The sequence below is a fragment of the Corvus kubaryi genome, unplaced genomic scaffold (genome assembly GCF_017639235.1).
Source record: "Corvus kubaryi isolate FWS band 111438036 unplaced genomic scaffold, C.kubaryi_AGA036_p1.0 37308, whole genome shotgun sequence".
Lineage (NCBI taxonomy): Eukaryota > Metazoa > Chordata > Aves > Passeriformes > Corvidae > Corvus > Corvus kubaryi.
Genome location: NW_024581096.1, coordinates 1,400,525 through 1,422,691, shown reverse-complemented (window position 1 = coordinate 1,422,691; position 22,167 = coordinate 1,400,525). Strand labels below are relative to the sequence as shown.

The following is a 22,167-nucleotide window of genomic DNA, read 5'->3' as shown; positions in this document are numbered from 1 at the left end:
ATTATTATTCATAAGTTATCACACGAGAATTGAGCTGGTATGAAGACCTTATCAGGCCAAGTGGCTTGACATTGAGAGAGGGAGACACAGAGAGACAAAGAGAGTGAGAGACAGAGAGACAGAGGGAGAGAGACCCTACTGAACAGCCAGGAAGTGTCCTTTGTAGTTCTAAACACAAACACATTTACGAGCTGAAAGTGTGTTTCAGATTGTATTACAAAGTGGGATTCCATATGGCAGCTGAGGTCCAGAGCTGGGATGACTCAGGAAGTCAAGATGAAAAGATCAGCACAGTTTATTGAACAAAACTGATGGTTTCTGACGCATCCTCAGCTTCATGGTTTGAACAGGCAGACTTAGGAACCGGCAGAGCTTGAGATACCTCTTGCAGTAGTTGGAAATCATGAGTACATTTTTCAAAGATCTACTTTCTAGTAAAAAAGCATATACAACTGTCCACCTCCTAGTAAGGTGTTTTTGGATGTGGGATTTTGTATAAGGAATAGACAATAGGACATCTGATTGATTACAGCTGTAAAATGTCTCAGTAGAAAGCTGGTAATAAAAAAGACCAGAAAATAGGCATGGACCAAATATTTTTATGAGACTTAGGAGTTTCAGAGCAACTTTTTTAACAGTCCTTTTAGGTGATAAAGAAAGTGGTAAACTTACTTCTTTCACATATATGAAAAATAGGTAAACAAAGCACCGCCCAAACTGGAAATTGTTTGTATTTACTCCTGACTGTATTTCTACTTTGACAGTTGTCTTCCTGCCTTTGCTTGCTGAAGCAAAAGCCAACTTCTGTGCAAACCCCCTGCAGTAATAGCACCTGAAGGAACCTATGCATCCCTCTAAAAGTCCTCTGTGGTGGGCTCTGGAGTGGAACTTCAGCCCCAGAAAAGTCAGCTGTGCAGCTCTTGTGGAGAGTCCCAGCCGCCCTAAGGGAAGGGAAGCTCTTTTAGGAGCTGCCCACCTCTGCCCACAGTAGCATGCCTTCTCGTGCTGCCCAGCGGACACTGATGACCACCTTGAAGCTGGCTATTGGTGAATGACAAATTACCTGCTTTATTTTGAGGTATTGAGTGGAAAAAAACATGGTCCTTTTAGTTCTAGTCATTCTTGTAGATTTCTGGTTTTGTGTCATTTGTGGTCGTAAATTAATTTATTTAAGAACTTGAAGAATATGATAAAAGGCACCACTGTTTCCCCATCAGAATCTCTGATCTCTTCCTCTTTGTTCACAGTTGTCTCTGCGCACGAATGATCCTCCCCAGGTTTTTCTGTGAGGTTAACAGGCAAAGTTTTTCCATATCAAGAGCGGAAGACAGGATATAAAAGTGATCAGCCTCTACAAACATGTCTTAGTGTAGCCAGGAATAGATGTCAGACTACCAAGCAAAACAGCAAACAAAGGTGGGCCTGTAGAAGGTGTGTTTGACAGCAAGGCTATTCACTGCTGCCCTCAGAACACTAGTGAACCATGGCGAGGATCAGTCTGCACTTGAGTGAGGTCTTTGGGTAGTTCTGCAGCATAACTAAAGGCTTCATTACCTTCCCTATGCAGTATTTAGGACAAAGAGCTCTCTGGAAGAGTGCTATCCTGAGCCATTCAGGCTTTTTTCTTTGCTCAGCATAGGTACAACATTCCCTCCATGGCACCTGGGGGAAGGTTGTGCAAATCTAAGGCACGGAGAGCTGTGCTGGGACCTGCACGTTGGGCAGTGCCATCTGTGGCTCCAGGTAAAGTGCAGGCGTGTGCTCTCTGAGCCCACAACAGCCTCAGCAGCAGACCATGGCCAGTCCACTGCTACCCCACTCCTGCATCAGACTTGCCATTTTCTGCACCACATGGGAATGGGGTGGGGCGTGGTGACTGGGCTCCATGGCTGGTGGCATCAGCTTAGCAGGCAAGCTTTGAGGGGGCAGAGGAAAATGCTTCAGAAAGCAAGGGAAAATCATGTACAGATCAGCAGAGCAAACAAAGAAACAAAGGAACACAGACATTAGAACTTATGCCCACTCAGTGAGCCACGAGATGAATGCAGAGAGGGAGGCAAACTCTGAGAGCCTGTAGGATGCCTGAGCCAAAGAAAAGCAGGGGAAAAGGAGCTCAGAGGAAGCCACCAGACCATCTGGAGAAGATCAGGCTCCCAGTAAAAACCTCAGGGAGTAAAGAGTGAGCTCTTGGTGATCTTATTTAAGCTTTGACTATAGTATGTCAAGATAAAAAAGAATGTTTGGCCGTGGGTAAACGGAGGAGGTGGCTGACTGGCAGTCCGAAACCCAACAGAGCCACTGTGTCTGACCTGTCTTGTGTGAATCCGTAGTACTCCCCAGAAGATTCCCCTGGCAGAATGATTTGACCAGCATGGATGTACGATGATGAGTGCCTGATTTTCTGCTTCTCACTGTGTGTAATCCAGATGGGGATAGTAATAGCTTGAAATTTAGGGAAGTTTTAAAATATCTATATTTTTACAGTTGCCTGTTGCCCTTGACTTTTTAACATTAAAACTATGCTTTAAGATTCAGCACAATACATGTCTCTGTGTGTTCATAATGTTTCTGATGCCAAAACACACACACAAAAAAATTAATAGACTGTCACTGAAGAGTCCAAAACTGAGTCTGTCAGGAAGAAAGGAAAATGTACTTTGCTTCCTCTCATTTTCACAGTTGTTGCTCAATTTCATATTACTCTTGGCATTTTAGCTGGGGATCAAGATATCCAAAACCCATTCTTCATTTTTTATTCAGTTCCACAAGTTATATGTGCACTACATCACCCTCGGCTCCGAGTTCTCTTTCCAACAAGCTTGATTAGGACATCTCCATGTGAGCTTTGTTTTATACTGCTCAGCTTGGGCGTACCCCTGGGCATGCAAATCGTCACAGAAACATGGGGCTGGTGGAAGAGAATGAGAAAAGGAAATCCTCAGTCCACAAAGGATTGAGTTCCAATTACCACCTTGTGCAAGTCTTTTCCTCCTCCCTTGGTATGGCGTTTGCATGAAACAGAAGGGGAGGAAAAAATCAAGGGAAGGGAGCAGCAAAATGGAAGAAGCTGACTTTAAACTTTGTGTGCATAGGTGAAAAAGGGCATCATTTCAATGCGCTTCTCTTTTCACACACTTCTTGTATATCCCTTTTCCTGCCTTGTTCCCTGGCTGAAACAGGGCCAGATATTCAGCTAAAGTAGAGTTCTCTGACTCTGACAAAGCTACCAAAATGTCTGTATCTCTAGCCTCTTGATTACCACCTTCTTCTGTGTTTCCCCAAGATATGCAGATTCACAGTGCAAGGGAAAGTGCCACTGAGAAACCTGTCCATTGCTGCAGTGGTTTTTGTTTAACTGCAGCTTGACCTGAGGACTGTAATTACGGTGCTTTAATGTAACAACTGTGTAATGATGTCTAGGCAAAGTAACATCAGAGAAAAGACAGACTGAGGAGGGCTGAAAGGCCCAGGTTCTGGGGCTGTGGTGTTTGAGCAGACAAAGATGTTTGGTCCCCTTCACCTTCTGTGAGTGCCTGGTCCTGCTCAGCACAGCTACAAAGCTGCTGGGACCTGACGGTGCTCAGGATCTCGATGCAGACAGTCACTGGCAAGTGAGTCCTAAAAAGGTCACAGTGGTGGTGCAAGGGATGTGTCTGTATGCTCAGGGAGCTCCCCATCCTGCAGCTGGAGTGGAGTCGGGCTGCCAGAGTGGGCACAAATGATATGGTACTGGAGGCAGATGGCCTCTGGTATGCTCCAAGGGGTGCCTTTTAACTCCTAATGTCTGAGAAATTTGCAGTCAGTGGATGCCCTTTCTAGGTTTTGCCCCAAGGGATTTCTCCTCAAATCAAGATCAGAGGCTGCTAATTTGTCTTCACTCATCTAAGATTCAAGAAGATGAATTCTCCTCTAAGATTCAATGAGATTAATTTTTTGTTTGCAGTCTGTGAACCAGATAGGATCTGAAAAACTACATTTTTTACCTTTTTTTTTTTTTTTTACAAAGGCAGAAATAGCTTCTACCTTTTTATTTTATGTAGTTTTACATTATTTAATCTTACTTATTTTATTTATTGCATGTGTATAGTGTTACTCTGTATTGAATAAAGGGAGGACCTTGGCTGCCTTTCCATTTTTATTTCCATTTTCCTTTTAGCAGACAGACAGGGCTCAGCAGGAAGCTGTGACCAGTGTAATCACTGCTGTAGATGAAAGGGTGTCCCCAAAAAGGGATTAAAGAGAAAATTCCTGTCATGGCAACCATTAGTACAGGAAGTCTGGACAGCTGAGATGGTGGAGTATTTTGAAACCAGATTAGGAAAGAAGGTGTAGCTTTTGATACTGATGTGTGGATGCTAATTAGGGGGAGGAAGGGCTGGCTGGGGGGTGATGGCCACATGGAGTCCTCACAGAGAAGTTCTTTGGGTTCATCTGGTGGGTGAGAACATCTATTGTCACAAGTTTGGGTTTGGTTCAGCGATTAAAAGTTCAGCTAAACCAATCCAGAAAGGTCTTTCTTAAGGCAGTGTTTCCCCAAATCTTTCTGGACATCCAGAAACTCTCTCCTCAGCCTTACTTTCCCCTATCCTCATTAAAGAAATAGAAAACCCAAAAGACAACACAGTGCAAACCTAACCTTCCCTGACAAGCCATGTGTGTCTTGCTGTCTGAAAAACTATCTATCATGGTTTGCATTAAGTCTATACATTAATCCAGTTACTCAGATCTTTGTCTAGAACTTGTCAATATTTGATGGTGTTCTTCCAGTTTGCTCTTTTCATCAAGAATATTAAATTGAATTTTTTTTTATCACAGGCACCTTAAAGCCTGACTTTGTAGAAAAGAAACAGAGACATAGACATAAGTAGATGCCATAACCTGAATTTGTAACCAGTAGGTAGTGTCTGTAGAAATTATGCCCTTTCCGTTTATCTTGAAAAATAGCACAAAATGCACACTGCCCCCATATTTGAACAAGACAGGCATCCAAATCTCTATCCAAAGCCAGGTCAAAGGTGAATCTCACAAATCTAAATCCAAAGTCGGATTTGCACAGCTCTAAATTTAACTCACAACACCACCAAATGCTCTCAAGGGCTCAGACATCTTGAATGCACTGCTGTAAATTTGAACTCTGGGGCACCAGACTACTTTTCCCACACAGCTCTTCAGCAGCAGCAACAGTAAATCTTGACTCTGTGATGAAGTTGTACATCTTTGTCATTTTTTTAACTATCAAATTACTCTTTTTGAGGGAGAGACTTTGCTATGGTGGTGATCATAGTAAAGGGGTTCACATTTATCTGGCTAGGTAACAATCTATAAAGGTGTTATAAAAGTGATGGAGAGAGTTCAATAAAAACCATCACAGTTAGAGATCTGTAGCAGTTGCACATTCCTGATCCCCCTATTCCTCTGCCCACGTACAAAGGCAGTAGGACCCCAGATCGCAACTGCAGGCAGAAGCATGGTGCAGAGAAAAGGGTCCTAGCATGCATTTTTGGTATGGGAAAATGATCATGGATGAAAACCCTGGACTGCTCAACAAGCAGAAAGTCCAGAGCTCATACACTGGGGAATATTGCTACAGAGATCAGTCACAAAGGAACTACGATCTCTTGGGGTAGCTGAAAGATTACCTTATTTATTCCCATCAAATGCTGTATTCAGTAGGGATGGCCCAGACATGGCAGGATTGGTAATCCATCTGGACAAGAAGTCAAAATAAAAATTTATTGATGGGATTGGAAGTGCCAAAACAGCAATATATCTCATTCAAACTCTTCAGCCAAATAAAATTATTCAGAATATCTGACACAAAACATCCCTGCTTTCTTTATAAATGTCTTTCAATCTGTGACCTCAAGTGAGTGAGCCTTGACTCCTTCACATAATTATGCATGGTCCTTCCTGAAGGCTGAAAACTGTCTTAGCACAAGCCTGGCCATAGAAGAAAGGCAGTGCAAGGTGCACTTTGGACCTTGCCATAACTTCACTCCTTGGTCATCCCCTAATAGGGGAAAGCCATGACAAGACTACTCTTCCCTCACACCAGCTCTCGCAGCTGCTGGACAGAAGAGATGCAGCTTTGATTTTGGCCTTTGCTGGCATTTCTACAATGATGGTTGCTCAGGAAATTGCATTTATATATAATAATTATTATTATTTTTATACATAATAATAATTTGTGCTCAGAAAAATCTACCTCATGACAACCTTAGAAGTCAAGTACTCCCTTATGATGAAATATTAAAATTACCAGGACATCACTGCTTTGGTGGAAACAGTTCCATTATCCCTTTACGAAGCATAAAATTGTTGTATTGATCCAGTCTCAAGGAAAAATGTCCTATTTTGACTTAATTACTTCCAGAGAGGAAGCATGCAAGGAAATTCTAATGAGAAACCTGCCCCTTCTGTTCTCTAGGTGGGCAGCACAGGTGGCTTTCCCCAAAAGGGACTCCGAGTGCAGAAAAAAATTATTTATTGTGAAACTCAGATACCCTTTCTTCATGATCTTTGAACTACTGAACATGTGGCATGCTGGTGATGTCTGTATAAAACTGGAGGAGATAGAAATTGGGTAAAAATAAATCTAGGAAAAAAAATATAAAACTAATTTCTGCAAGGCCTGTATCTGATCATGACTGCCCTTGTCATAGATGTTGAACCAGCCTTTCACTGGGATGTACATACAACCAATCGTGAGAAAATCTGGCGTGTTCATTTTGTGGTGCTACAAGATAATGCACTGTGTGAGTCATGGTAGAGTGGATAATAAACACAGTGAGTTTACCTGGTATTAATGGTCAACAGCTTACTGATACTGCAGCTCAGTTAAGAACATTACCACTTTATCATGTGAGAAGCTTACTTGAACTCCTGCCCCTCTAAGTGTGTTTCCTTGATAATTTTCAATTACATGTTCTTGATAACTGCCTAATTTCATTTTTATCCTTCAGTGAAGTGTTTGTAATTTTCTTTTCTTCTTATCTTGAAGGGACCAAGGAAATTTGCAACTGTCTTTTGATTTTTGGAAACATTACTGTCTGCAGAAAAAAATGGTCTGTTGTAATTACGTCTTTGTTGTAACATGCTGAGTTTCTGTTCTTCTGTTCTCTTCAGACTTCTCCCTCATGTGTTGATTTTGCTGCTCCCAGACTTTAGGAGAACTGAATTTCTTTAAATATTTGTATTAGAGGAAGTATTTGAATCCAAACAATAAGAGGGAGGAAACAGAGAGAAATTAAAAGATGCAATAAATGCCTCCAAAGGGCAAGAGAACAGCCTGGAGAGACTCAAAGAACTGTGGTTTTCTGTGTTTAGATGAGACACTGCATGTCCAGTAGTTTGTAAACAGTGCAGATTTTTCATCTGCAGTCCAAAGGGCAAATAGATAAACGATGACAGCCTCTGAAATTTGGGATAATGAAAAGTAACTGGTCTACAATGGCCTCTATAAGGAGAAGTTGATGACTTTCAGATGATTTTTTAGTCACACTCTATTGATTAAAGTAGAAATATCATGGGGCTCCTGCACACACACTTCTTGATCTAACACTGAATTTGGTAAAAATCCTTGTTTGGGAGCACAAACTTGGCCTCACCTCTGCGGCTGCTGAGCTAAGACAGCTGTTGCAACTTGTGGCAATGCTTTCAAGCATCCTCGTGCTGCAGAAAAGCTTATTGGTCTGCATGCAGGCAGGGTGAGATGTCGTTCCACTACATACACAGTGAGCATGCCTTACTGCTATTTTGGGCTGTGGAACAAACTGAAGCCATGGGAATGAGCACTGCTGTAAATGAAAATCAAACAACTCAGCACTTTGGAAGCTTACTTTTCAGCTCCTATGATTTTTCACCCCGCTGCGTGTCACTGAGGAGGAGCAGGGATGTCCGTGAGATCCTGGGACCCCATCCACTTGCTGCAGAGAAGCCACAGACTTAATTCCCAAGGGCCGGGGGAGCAGGAAGGGGCACTGAAGTGAAATGCTGGCAAGAGGCTGGGGGTGGACAACATGGGTGAAAGGTGGGTGAGCTCTGGGACAAAAGGACATGTGACACAAGGACTGTCCTGCTGCATGGCCAAAAGAGAAATACCCACTTTCCTAGCTTTCTACTCCCTTGTTCTCCCTGTTCCCTCATACTAGATTTATTTCCATTAAGCTCACACTGAGCTCCAGGAGGACCAGGCATGGGGTAGAGGAGGGTTCTGGACAAGAAATGTCAGTTCTCAAGCCTTCTTGCATGGACACACACTTTGGCCTTCTGCCCCATGGGGCCATGGAATACCACTGGCAGAGCATCTTCCACTGCACCTCTTCTGATTTTGGTCATCATGCATCTATCTCAAATCTCCCCAGATGCCTTTGGAAGTGCCATCTGGCCAGCCTGATATTTTTAACCAAAGGCCAATCATTTCTATCGTAAGAAATTTTAGAATCATGCTGAAGAATTTTCCATCCTTAATTTGTAGTGCTCTTCGTTTCAGGCAGAACACTGATGACCTAAATTTGCGTGAGATTGCAGACCCTTACTCCCCCAAGGCTCCAGAAGGTCTAAGTCATGTCTTGAAGAGTCAGTACCCCCAGGTGTGATGGGAAAGGCTACATGGGAGATGCAGTCAGCTCTGAACAGGAGAGACAGCACTGCTTGTGACCACCGACATCCAGAATATGCCACAGGCTGCATTGCAAATCAATTCCCACTTCAGGCTGTGGCACCAGAGATTTACGCCAATTCACCCCAGAACTATCCACTGTTTCAGTGATATGGGGTTATTTCCAGTCACCTTCTGTGGCCATGAAAAAGAAAAACAAAGTACAAATTATCATGAGTAGATGCTCAGTTCACCAAAGGATAATTTTAATCTAAGAATCCAAATTGTTACTTTAAAACCTGTATACCCAAATGCAATTGGACTTATTCTTGACTGCAAGAATTTACAGTATCTTCAGTTCTACCTGAGGGACTTTCTTGCCAGATTTCATACAGAAACAAAAAGTGACAGAGTTATTATGTTGCTTTTAATAGAAATAATCTCAAAATTCATGAGCTACTGTCTTCATAAATATGCATTACCAAGTTCCTATTTTAATGTGATTAGATGTTAAATAGCAGTGTTCTGGAATAAAATACTTGGCTAAGGAAAAATTCAGTTTTATGACAATAGCAAGTTTTAAAAGTTTTATTTGTAATTTCTTTTTTTTTTTGTGTGACAGTTTGGCTCTGGAGAAGTGAGCCACTAGGCACTAAATAGTTATTGCTGCAACAACAGAAGGTAAAGATCCTTATCAAGGTCTGAAAAGTTAATGGGGAACATATGAATCACGAACAAGAGAAATATTCCAAAAGAGAGGCATATATTGTGTTCAAAAAGGACAATCTCTTTTTGAAGGTAAATTTTATAATACCTGAATGAATCTCAGTTTGCTCAAAGCATTACTGGCAAATTGTGCCTTTGTAGACTTACGTGGAAAAATGTCACATGTATCATATATTATTTATTCCTTTGTAAAAGCTGGGTGAAGGAGCTGCACAGGTCAACCCTTCAGAGTCTTTTCAAATAGTACAAGAGAAGGCACAGGAAAAATAATAAATAAATACAGACATTTTGAGACAAATGGGCACCTCAGAGCTGATTACAGAAGTAAGGATAATGTAGGCCCTCAAGCGCAATAGTGTTGCAAATACTCGCTGGAGGGCAAGTACACTCTGAACAGAATACGAGGGAAGAACAGCTCCAAGGGGAAAAAAATAAGTATGTATGGTTTGAGTTTAAAACTATAAGACATTTACATTAAGAGATCAATCAGCGGGAAAATCCATTCTGCAGTGTTAGCCCATCAGTGAACAAGCTAATTGAACACAGAGCAAGCAAGAGCCTGGGTGGCCTTTTTTCTCTTTTATCTGCACAGCAAAACTCACACAGCTCCGAGATCCCCCTCTCTGCAAACCCAGTGCTTTCAGACAGGGTGACCATTCGACTGAGCCCAAGGAACGTCATCTGCAAGAGGGCAGCATCCTTGAAATTTATATCCCTGCTTCTGAATGGGGCTTGAGAGCTGTGTTTGACAGTCACCCAGCGCTGGCTACTGTGCGGGTCTGGTGCCCTGGCCATGGGGCAGGAGCTGGGTGGCCATGCTGGAGCTGGAGCTGGAGCTGGAGCTGGACCTAGAGCTAGAGCAGAGGTGGCTTTGTCCAACACACAGTGCTGCGAGGTCCTGAAATAAACACGCTTATGTAACATGCAGAATCATCCCATCTTTCCCCTATGTTCTTCTGGCAGAAAGGCTCACAGGAAATATCCTGTTAGTGGAGATAAAAGGGTTGATTTACTCTGTTCCTGGTAATACATAATTGCTTAATTGCAAGCACATAATTAAACTCCATTGGGAAGGTTACAGTGACAATGATTGCCCAGCAAAGACCAGTTCCCCTGGAGAGGCAGTATTTGCATCAGTTGCATTTTTTTTTAATAATGGGAACAAGGGGAAATGCACTAAAAAACCTGAATGTTTGGCAAGAGCTATGGAGGCATGAGTAAGGGAGGCTGGACACAGCCAGAGAGGCACCAGCAGGGGAAGGGGAGATAAGGTTTTAAATTATTCCCCTCACTAACTGAGCTGGTTGTGGAAGCCATGTCTCTGCAAAAGCACTTCTTGTGTGCTGAGGAGGTCACCAAGCTCAGCAAGATCTAAAGAAGAGGCCTCTGATGTGCTGAACACCCTCTCAGACAGTGCCAGCTCAGGGGCCCACCTGAGCCCACCAACCACCCTCTGAAGGTTGTTCGTGTGGATGGCATGAGACCTAGGGGAACCAAGGAACCACCAGTGGCCAGAGCAACTGCAGCATGCCCACATCTGAAACAGCACATTCAGTGGGGAGTCAGGGCTTCCCAGCGCAGAGAGACCACTACCCAGTCTGTTCCCTATTGTAAGGAAACAGCCTGAAAGGAGCAAACAGAAAGCTGTTCTTCCCAGTGACAGGAGGCACTTTTGCAAACTGGTGCATGAGTCATAACTCCTTTTATTGAAACTTGTTCTTCAGTGATCTGGAAGTCACAGCTAAAGATACTTCTAATTTCTTTGTCATGTAAATTATGTGTAGCTACTGTATTAGGCACCCACCACAAAGGAACAGCAGTTTGCTGAGACTGACAGACCTGTCTGCATGTCCACAGCACCAAGGCTTCCCTAATAGCTGTGTAGATGAATGAGGTCCTGTTTGTGCACAGAAGAAGACTGCATTCATTTTTATCATTGGTGATGAAGAAAGTATGAGAAGTTAAAAACAAAATAAAAACCTTCAGTGCACAAGAGATGCTGTGTTCCTAACAGAGAGAAGAGGGTCAGTTCCAGTTTGTGGGAGACAGTCTGTAAGTGCAAGTAAAGAGCATCACTTTGCAGCCTGCAGAGCAAAAGAAGAAAAATCTCTGCTTTAGAAAATGGTCCTTGCTTTGAGCTGGCAAGAAATATTTCAATAACAGGTTGTGGAGAATGTAACTTCAAAGTTTGGAAGTTGATAGAGTTTTGGAAGCAGTTGCTGAAATTTGCATCCAAAAGTGATTTAACTTCCGTAAGTGATGTGTACACATGGCACACACCACTAAACCACATATGCACTCAATGTATGAATTCCCACTTTCTTGACTTCCCATTCCATCTTTAACATTTTTTCCAGCACAAAAAGAAATTAATCAAGCTTGCAATAGGATGTGTGTATAAATGCCAACGAAAAAATTAAAATCAGCTGCTATTTGAAAATTACTGATCCTGGAGTACTTTGTTTGGATTCCTAATGCCCTGTAAATTCTGTACACCATTGTAGGTAACCAGTTAAAGGAAGAACTCTTTAAGCCAAAGCTATTCCAGGTTTGTTTGCCTTTCTTTGGTATTATGACCTTTTATGGTGACCAAAATGGTTATAAAATCGTGAGGATTTGTGGGGCAAACTGGTCTTCTGTGAACTGATTCCTTAGAGTATGATAATTAATTTTAAAAGCATTTTCTTTGCTCCTGCCAAAGAGGAAACATTCTGGCCAGAAAAGAGAAAATGGGGGGGACATGCTGGAGAATGCATTGCCTAACATCTTCTTGCCCCCAACTTACTCTCCTGAGAAAGTGATATTTCCTGGGACCATATGGAAGCAGAATGGCAACAGCCTGCAGTATGTGGAAGGTTTCTGCAGCAAAACAGAATTCCTTTAAGCCTAGAAGTACAATCAAAGCGTCTCACTCAAAGTTTTTAGGAGAGATCTTTCTTTTGAGAACTTGTCAGCATAATTATGGTAGGAACAAATTTACCAAAACAAATCTTCACTTTATGAATGCTGGTAGCTGTCATCTCTAAAAATGTTTAGATTCAATACAGGAAGAGAATGAGACAGAAAAATTTTACATCTTGTTTAATACTCTAAAATTAACACCGTCACTGCTAAATAAGAAGGGACACTTGGAAGAAAAACAGGCAGTCACTTTTCTCTTGATGATATTTAGAGTGAGTTCATTTGTACCTGTGCAAGTAGATTTAACGGTAGTGAAAGATGCAGCAGCTTGAGCCTCACCTCAGTTGTTGGAAAATTCTCTCTGTTACATTTCCTTCCACTCCCTTTTATTTTTTTTCTCTGAGTAATATCCTATCTTCCCCAAACACCAGAAGGTGCATGTCCGATCACCACAAAACAAGCAGAGACCAGGAAGCCACTCTGAAAGCAGAGGTGCATGTCACCTTCCACGTTGCAGGATTAGCAGAGTCACCTGCAGCGTTTCATTTCCATGACCAGGTCCTTAATCCTTCCTTTTGGTGGGAAGGGCAGTGCTAATGGCAGATACAGGCTGGCAGCTCCTAAATTGCATCAGGAGTTAATAATCTTAGTTTGCTCACGACTAATCCCAGCAGTGAGGTGAGGAAAGCAGCATATTCTAGGGCCAGTGTGTACCCAGCCTCTGCCTTCTACAGGGCAGCAGAGTGGGTCAGTGTCCAGCAAGAATTGTCACAGTAGGAATAGGGACAAAAAGGACACAGTTTTCAAGCAGAGCAGCATGCATTTAGCTCTATCCCTAGTTCCCTCACACTTCCATTTTCGAAGTCTGCTACCACCTATCTAAAAAGCGTGTTAGATGTTTTGGGCCCAATAAGCAGCACACCACAAGCAAACAGGAATGCTGTTATTCAGAGACATAAATCATATGATGCTAGGCACAGACCCTGAACTCGTCTGCAGCATGATGGGCATCTTTCTGATGATATCCCACAGAGTAATCACAAACCATTTTGGTAACAAAACCCTCCTGGGATAAAATGCAATAGCACTGCAGTCAGTTACAATCACTTGGCACAGCTAGAGTTTTGCTCCTACTGGGATGGGAACAGGACCTGAAATATCAGGGCCTACTGAAATGCCTCATGGTTGACATCAGTGATGCAAATGCAATTAATATTTCTGCCTGGTCTATAATGACTCTGGTCTCCTAATGCAGTAGAGTAGTTAGAAAAGCAATGGCACATAATGGCACATAAACACTTTCCAAGCGGCTGTCCTATTAAGGTTATGCAAGACCCAGGGCAGTCCTCTGCAATGTGATGTCAGCTCTGGCTGCTGGCCTGACACACAGTTACACAACAGGACAAGGCAAGGGCAGAAAATGGAGATGCTCTGGAGTTATCAATCTTTTGAAATACAGTTTAAGCGCATATCTTCTGTTGCCATCACTGGGAAAACATCAGATAGGTAAACAGCAGTGGGGTGACCTATTGTCAGACTCAGATGTGATTTTTTTTTTCTTCTCTATATATTATTCTTTATTCTTCTTCTCATGTATCTGTCCTGATTTTCTCTCTCTGAGAGTCTTGGCAGGGGAGCAAAAGAAGCTCAAAAGTACATAGCTTATGACTGAGTAATGCGCTACTAAAGGCATGGAATCTCTCTTTTTTTTTTTCTTTCTTTCATTATTTTCATGGGTGTTTTCTTACTCTGTGCATGAGCTGTTAGCCTAGAAGCCCTACTGATATTTAGCATTCCTTCCGCCCTGGCTGATTCGTGCTGGTTGCAAGAAGCATGTGGTGGGGATTTGGCCCAGCAGTAGGGGAGATCACAAGCAGGGAAAGGAGATGCCATGTCAGTTTGCATAGAGAAGGGAATCAACACAAACCCTTTTCCTCACTGTGCACTTAAACCCACTGCATTATAGCAATGAATGCTGAACACACATGGATGTGTGTCTGAGGTGGAGGAGAATCCCTGGTGCCACCCTTGGAGGATATGTTGTGCTGGTCTCTCTTCCCAGTGCTATTTGGAGAGATCAGGGCTCTCATCTGGGAGAAATGGTCATTTCCTGCACTAGCCAGACTTTTTGAATGCTGTTTTGTCCTCTCTCAGTTTAAAACCATGTAGGTGACCCTGGCTGAGGAGAAAGTTGTCCAGCATAAGTGGGGATTTTGGGCTTCTCAGAGCACAGACAAAGCCCTGCAGAGGGATATCCTGAGGCTCCTCAGGGGGACAAGGGTGTGTGAAAGAACTATGGATTCTTTTTATTAGTGCTGGTGAGAGAGGTCTACATGGGCTGAGCAAGTGGCTGCTGGCCTTGCCGGCTGAGCTCCCCACCACAGAGGAGTGGGCTGGCAGCATAACCACAGGCAGGAGAACCAGGGCCTTCAGCACCTGCAATCTGAGCAAGGGGAAAGACAGCAAAGAGGGGTGGCATGCACCAGTGTCTGTCTTCCAGCTACTGGACATACTACCCAAAGGAAAGGCCTCTGCCCAATCAAAAGACTTTTCTGGAAAACTCCTGATAGCCGAGAGCCATATGGTGCCCGGGGCTTCCCTGTTCCTCCTCAAAACACTCACAGATTGCTACTTAATTCCTTTAGCTTTCCATCAGGCTGTCTAAAGAGCTTGACTGTTCAGTCAATTGCTCAATCAGGAGAATGCATTTTCTTGACATGTCAGAGTCCCATCTACTCATATGTGTAGTTACCCTTTCCACTTACTCCCAGATTAGGCCTTGTCAGAATAAAGCTTTTGAAGTTTTTCAGACAAAACCAGTACTGGTAATGAAGGTTTGAATTGTAAACACTGATAAAGTTCAGTCTGAAATAAACATTTTGTCTCCAATTATCTGCTACAATTTTATGTCTTCTTTTATCTCTGATACATACCAGCTTGCATTACTTTATTTCAGCGGTATCTTGGAGGAAGACATCACAGAAAAACCACTCAGCCAAAGATTTCCCTGTAACTGAAGAAGATCATACCTGTAGAACAAACCCACCTATTCTATATGAAATCAGAAAGAGCAAAACCTTGGATTTGAAAAACCCTGGAGTTTTGTGGAATGTTTGATCCTGATCTGGCATGTGTGGCTCAAGCCTTTGTGGCTCACTGTGTGTTGGGGATTTTTTATGCTGAAGAAAATACACAGTAAATCCAGGCCTGTATGATCAAGATCCCTGGACATATATGCATTAAAATAGAATAAACCAATTCAGAAAACTGGCTGCTTTCCTTTTGTTCCATGTTACATCCTCAACATCTCCCTTAACTGTCCTTGGTAAGTTTTTTTCTGCAGGGTGTGTGTTTTACACTCTGACAACTTGGTGCAGATATTTTATTGTCAGAATTGGGACAAAATTATGCTTACAATCCAACTACCTGTTCTGGATTTCATGTGTCTGAACCTGTGCGTGTCTATTAAAAAAATTATGCTTTTCTGTTCCCCCTCTAGTCCTCATAATTCAATTGAAACCATCATTCAGGGAAAAGAGACCTTCTCAGAGAAATCATCCGTCTTTCTCCTAGTTTATAAAAAGCCCCTGGATTTCTCTGAAGCAATACAAATTCCTTGTATTTTCTAGAAAAACAGTTCCACTTGAATGTTATTGCTACCTCCAAATGATATGTTTGTGTGTGTGTGTCTGTGTGGCTTTGAAAGAAGCCCTTCACAAAACCTGTTTGCATCAGAGATGCAATTGCTGGACTTCCATCTGAATGTTGATATTGTTCTCATCTCCATCACATTTGCTTTTCCAGTCATTCTCAGATGTGACTTCCCAACCACAAGAAATTATTTTGAGTTAGTAGCAGCCTAATTCATCTAGATTTTCTTTGTTTGAAAGATTTTAGTGTCAAATGAAAGGAAGGGATTTTATTGCCAACTCTTAAGTTGCTATGGACCAAAATGCAGGCAAGAGAGTAGATTTCCACAGGTCAAGGTCCATAGGAGAGGACAATTTTTTTCAGAATACTGTCTGTAGTCTGCCTTGACATAAATCATCCTTGCTGTGCTTAGAAAGAACAGGAATCAGGCCATCCAGTGCTAAACTGAGCTGTTGTGTCCTCCCACCGAAGTCTGTCAATCCTGGCACTATTTTGTCTAACCTGTTATTTAATACCTCTGTATACCTCTAGAACAGCTTGCTCCCCTCAGCAAGCTAGTCCAGCTGCTGTCTGTCCTTACAGTCCCCACTTCCTAGCCTATATCTCTTTCAGGTTGTCTAAGATCCTCAGATTCTGGGAAATTAGATGAGTTTAGCTGACATCAGTGAAGTTTCACCATTAAACATGCTTTGAAGGTATAACCTACTACTGTCAAAACTCAGTCCTTTCACTTCCCTCTTAATTTTAATCTGTTCCTACTCTTTATCTTTTGATAGATTCACAATGTTCCTTCCACTCACTTTAACATCTAAGCAGTGTGAAAGTGCTGATGCTCACTCCTACATACCATCAGCAGCATTCAGCTCTCTTCTTCTGATCATATTGCTGAAACTTTCAAATATTCATCTTCACACATGCCCACTACAGCGTTCTGCTGAGAATCTAAAAAACATATCAGACATCAGACATATAAAGAAGTTTCTGAGATCATTTTCCAACCTTGTCTTTCTGAGCAAATAAACCTCCTTTTTGTGACCCTCACCTGGCTTCCTGAGTTCAAATTTTCAGGAATTACCTTTAATACCACTTATAGGGCAAGACCTCTGCCAGTTCCTCTGCCATTATGTGTATCTACCCACCTCTGTCATGACCTCAGTCTCCACTGTCCATTTGACCTGTTGCCCAAAGGGAACTTTTGTATTTTCTTCACTTTTTCCTTTTTTGAATGCCCAGCCTTTCAGAGGGGTCCTAGTTCTTGTGGAAAGAAGAAGGCTGGTCCTCTGTGTGATTTCAGTCCTTTCCTTAAACTGCACTCTGACTGAAAATGTCTAATTATAAAATATGAGGTACTACTATCTTTTTAAATTAACTTATTTGACAAGTTTGAACACAATTAAACCTTAAGTCATTGCCAAATGCCAGGGTGCACATGTGCTAACTTTTGCAAGAATGACTTCCCTATCACTGCTTCTTTAATCTTCCCCCTACTAATGTTCCCCCTGCTAATCTTTTAATTCCGCATTTATTAGGTATTGAATGTAGAATGAGCCACAAATGTAATATCATTCACTATGTGTTTACGCAGACAATCACATCTTTATTTTATTTCCCACCTCTGCTTAGATTGTTTGTTGTATTAGAAGCCCAGCATGGCCTTGTAGCTAAAACACCTACAGCTCAGCCTGCATCTTGCAGTGGCATCTCTGGGATGTTCTGCTATGTGCTCCTAGGTTTAGCAGAGCAGAGTATGGCAAAGGTCTCATAGTCATGGTTCAAATTTTTTGCCACAGCCATGGTGCAGAGGCTGACTGTGCTGGCACTGGCAAGGCACCTCCTTGGGGAAAAGGCTGCCTTTGTGTTTTGACCACTGTGTAAGACACAGACAAGATAAGCAACTCTTACTTAGGTTTGCTCTGAGGACAGCTGACAGTCTTTCCCCCACAGACAAGAGATGCTCTGAGCTGTAGGCTTTACAGTAGATAACAGTTTTTGCAGCCTAGATTTTCCCATCCTGGAGACTGGCTATGGAGACTGTTTATTTGGTTGTTGTTAGGCTGATTGTTTATTTTGGACTTCGATTAAATAAAAACATATTAACAGAACTGCTTCTAGATAGCAGTTTTGCAAATGATTTAAAGACAAGAGAAGTCAGAAGCTTGTTTGAAAATCTGGTTGCTCATAATTCACATGGTCTCAAGGTCTTTTTAGGTTTTGTTTTCACTCATTTTACTGTTTGTTTTTGTCCTAGCAGTGACTTTGGGTAGTCTTGCTTTGTCTAGTAGGCTCTGTGTCTATTGTATACAAGATTCTATTGTGAATCTGCTGTAACCTGTACACCTTCACTTTCTTACCTGCTCCAACATTTCCTGTGCCTTCTTCTGATACAATTAATTACTTCATCAAAAGAAACCTGATACTGATACCCTCCAACACTTACGTAAGTACCTTAACACAGAGAAAATTTTGAACTTGTATAGAAGGGAACACAGTGACAGGGATGCTTCAGTGGAAATATTTACCTTCAGGGACTGCTGGAATGACGAGAGATTACAAAATGGACCAGTGCTGACAAATGCCATATAGAAATAGCAGATGTGCTCAGTTATCTCAATCAGAGACACAATCAATCTGACATTGCTCCCTATCCATCTGAAAAAGGATCTCTGCAATGCAGCCACAAGCAGTTCAGCATCAATGAGAGCCAGACTTGTCTAGTCCATTCAGCTCGTGCAGAGAAGAGACATTCACAGGGCTACTGAAAATCTAATGAAAACACTTCTGCTTTGGGTCATAAGCAGAGACCTGTAATCAAAGCAAAAATAACCCCAAAACTTCTTTCTGTTTTGTTCTCCACCTGCAGAATCACCGGATATCTAAAGGAGAACAATATGTCCTGGCAGCATGGCCTGAGTGCAGGCATGGCTCGGGGCAGAGCCCAGCCTGGCTGCCAAGCAGCCTCATGCACCAGAGATCTCCGAGATCTGCTCCTCTCAGGGTGCTAAAGACACAAAAATCTCCTTCCTCAGACCTTCCCCACTTTTCTTGAAAGCAGGCCAGATCCACATAATTAAATAGACTGTCTTCCAGGAACATCAGCAATTACCTTGAAAGCAGAGGAAACTAGAACTGTCACAAGTACCTTGGTTTTTGTAGCACTGCTGAGAAAAACAAAAATATAGAAGCAAAAGGAAAGTAAAATGTAAGCATTTTTAGAATCATAGAATATCCTGGGTTGGAAGAAACCCAAAAAACTTATGGATTTCAGCTCTTAACCCTGCACAGGACAACCTCAAAAAATCACACCATCATTTTTTTTGTGATCACCACATGATCACAACCATGAGTGTTCAGTGGATGATGATTTTCTCATCATGATAGGAGAGAAAATACTCTGCAAGGAAAGGAGGTTTTCCTCAACTTCAGCAGAGTGTGTTGTTACAAGCACAAATACAGCAAAGAATGTTTTCACCAGGTGGTGTTAACTTTGAGAAGCTCTGACAAAAAGAAAAGCTTTGTGTCTGGTGCCTGCTATTTAAAGAATAATGCTGGACATGCTAATGCAGGTAGATAGAGCATCATGAAGAAGTCTTATGTGCAGTTAGATGGATTTGAATGAATTTGGGTGGTGTGTAGGCCTTCAAGTCCCTTGCTGGTAAGACAACAGGAATCAAAGGAACCTGATCCTTCATTTAAACCGTCACATGTGAGAGAGCGAGGGTGAACTTTATTATTTCAAACATGGCTCTGAGTTTTGTAGGAGAGTTTTATTTGTGGTGTGTTACAGTAAGGAGGTCAGAGAAACTGGAGTGACACCTTGAAGTTCGTCTCTGGGCTCTTTTCTTAATGCTCTCCATCTCTAGCTCTCCAGTTTTGTAGGTAATTTGCACATCCCTTTAAATAAGAAATTATCTATTGTTTAGAAAAAAACAAAACACCAGAAGTGAACAATAGGCAAAACAATACCATCTCTTTATTCCAATGGAATATATACTTATGCTACTTCAAAGTTCTCACTTCTAATTTTTCAATTTTTGTGGTTTTACAAAGCTTTGGAAATTGCACTATAGCTTCTGAGGCGCATGTGCTGCGAAAAGCTTTTTCAGTAAAACAACTTTGCTTGGAAGTAGTTCATTTTCCTATAAAATCAATCAGAGCACTCACCAAAATGTGACAAATTCAAGAATTTCCTCTTTCACCCTGCTGTCACACAGAGCATAGACCTTATCTCTTCTTGCCATGCCAAATGCCTGCATGCCCATCACCCTTTCTCATGAGCTTTTAGGTGAAAAACACGCTTTATGGTTATCACCTGTGAAATCAGAGTTCCAGATCCTTTGTGGTATGATGGAATGGACTCAGTCCTCACTGTCAGCTCTCCTGATTGCTCTGGCACACAGTGAGACTTGGAGTGCTTGGCTTACACCTTTTTCACAGTGGTTTTGCAAATGCTTAAAAAATGGTGGTACAAATTTCTCATAGTTCTTTTATGCACTTGTGTTCATCACTTGTGTTCATCTCATTTTTGACAACCAGCTACATAGCTGAAAATATTAAGCTGCTGAGTAATAAAAATACAATGTAATCTGCAGTTTCAGTCAAAGGTCCTGCAAAAAGGATCACATTAGCAAAAAGGCAGACTTCGCAGAGGAGGCCAAAACAGGCCAATCAGAATCACTAGCTTTGTCTTCTTAAAGCTTTTCATCCCAAGATAGGCAAGTGCATCTGGTCTGCGTTTGAGTATTGGAGTACTGCCTACAGATATAAGCCTACACACCTTGGAATACATTGAAGAACAAGGACCAATGAGCGGTTATAAACAGTTCTTAATTCATGTATGGATCTCAGACTTAAAGCAGGAACATTCTCATTTTCTCTATGCTTGTCTATCCATCTCTTTTTTTAACTCACATTTTCCATGGAAACTAAACCTTGCTGAGAATTAAGCATTGACAGAAGTAAGCTCTATTTAATGGAAGGCCGCAGTTCATCTATTATACCACTAACTCTGACACCATGATAATTTTTTTGAGGAAATGACAATGAATGTAAAGACTTGCTTGCCCTTGTTCATGGCTGATCTCTGCTTGTGCTCCTTTTCCTGGGAGGAGAAAGACAGACCACTGCTTTTGGAGAAGGAGAGGCAGTTTAATATGATAAAGAACCTTGAAAGCAGCTGTGATATGCAGTGATGTTCTCAGTGGTCACACACCGAAGAGAAGGAAGAAGTAATTGAGTTGCCTCCTAATATCTGGGGTGGCTTGAGAGCAACAAAAGAAGAAATCTTGTCAAACCAGATGCAAAGTTGTGGGAACTGCATGAAGAGGATGGGACTGGAGAGATGACTGGGAGGAGAAGAGGTCCTTTGCTGTGTGGAACAAGTTTAATGCTGTAGGTCTGTGACTTGTTTGAAGTACAGCCTTTCTGTATACTTCTGCCAGACTGTTGTTCTAGGGCTTGAGTGGGAGAAATTACTGCAAATCCAACAGTCCCACTCCTCAGATATTTTGATGTGCTTGGACTGTGGCTTCCAATGTTTGAACAGCTGTTGCCTTCACTCTTGGAGACAGAAAACATTATTGCAGAGGTGAGAGAGGGACTCCCTGATCTAGTGCATGCAAAGAGAGAGGATATTACTCATTGCTACTATGAAGCAGAGACATTTTTTGGAAAAGAGTGTATAGAGACTGTGACCTACTCCATTCCCCTGAGTTTTAGGGCAGGAAGTAATCCAAGGATGATAGAATAATAGAATAATTTCTGTCCTTTGTTACTATCACAGAATGCTTTGGTGAGATGAAGAAGACAATTCAAATCTGAATGGATTTCCATTATTTTGCCCCCACAACTGAAGTGCTTATACAATATAGACAATAATACCTATCAAGCACTGATTTCCCTCCTCCTTGCTGTCTTCCTCCTTACAAACATTTCATATTTGTTTGTAAGAACAGATTGTTCTTCTGAGATGTCTCTGAACCTGGCAATGCCTCAAAAACGCACTGCTCAGTTATACAAGTGACAGTTATGAACACTAAAGCTGGCTGGATACATTACACACCCAGTTTGTACAAGATGTAATTCAAGACAGGCCATTCATTCAGTTCAACTACATGTAAAGCAGAGCGACTCTGTGCAGGAATGCACAAGATCAGGAAGAAGGCTTTAAGTACTGTTCATTCATGTTTGCACATGTCTTGTAGGGAAGTACAATATGTTGAGGATTTTCTGGGCCAACTGCTTCAAGTTGCTTCAACTTACTTTCTGATAGATAAACACAATAAATCACAAGC

The 22,167-nt window shown here is 42.0% G+C and overlaps 1 long non-coding RNA gene across 1 annotated transcript; it reads left to right on the top strand.

Annotated features, from left to right (window-relative positions):
- The first annotated feature begins 13,625 nt into the window (after positions 1-13,625).
- On the top strand, positions 13,626-15,496 carry LOC121665041. Its single transcript, XR_006016200.1, has 2 exons — positions 13,626-13,732; positions 15,183-15,496. It is a non-coding gene; the product is annotated as an uncharacterized LOC121665041 (long non-coding RNA).
- Positions 15,497-22,167: the final 6,671 nt, after the last annotated feature.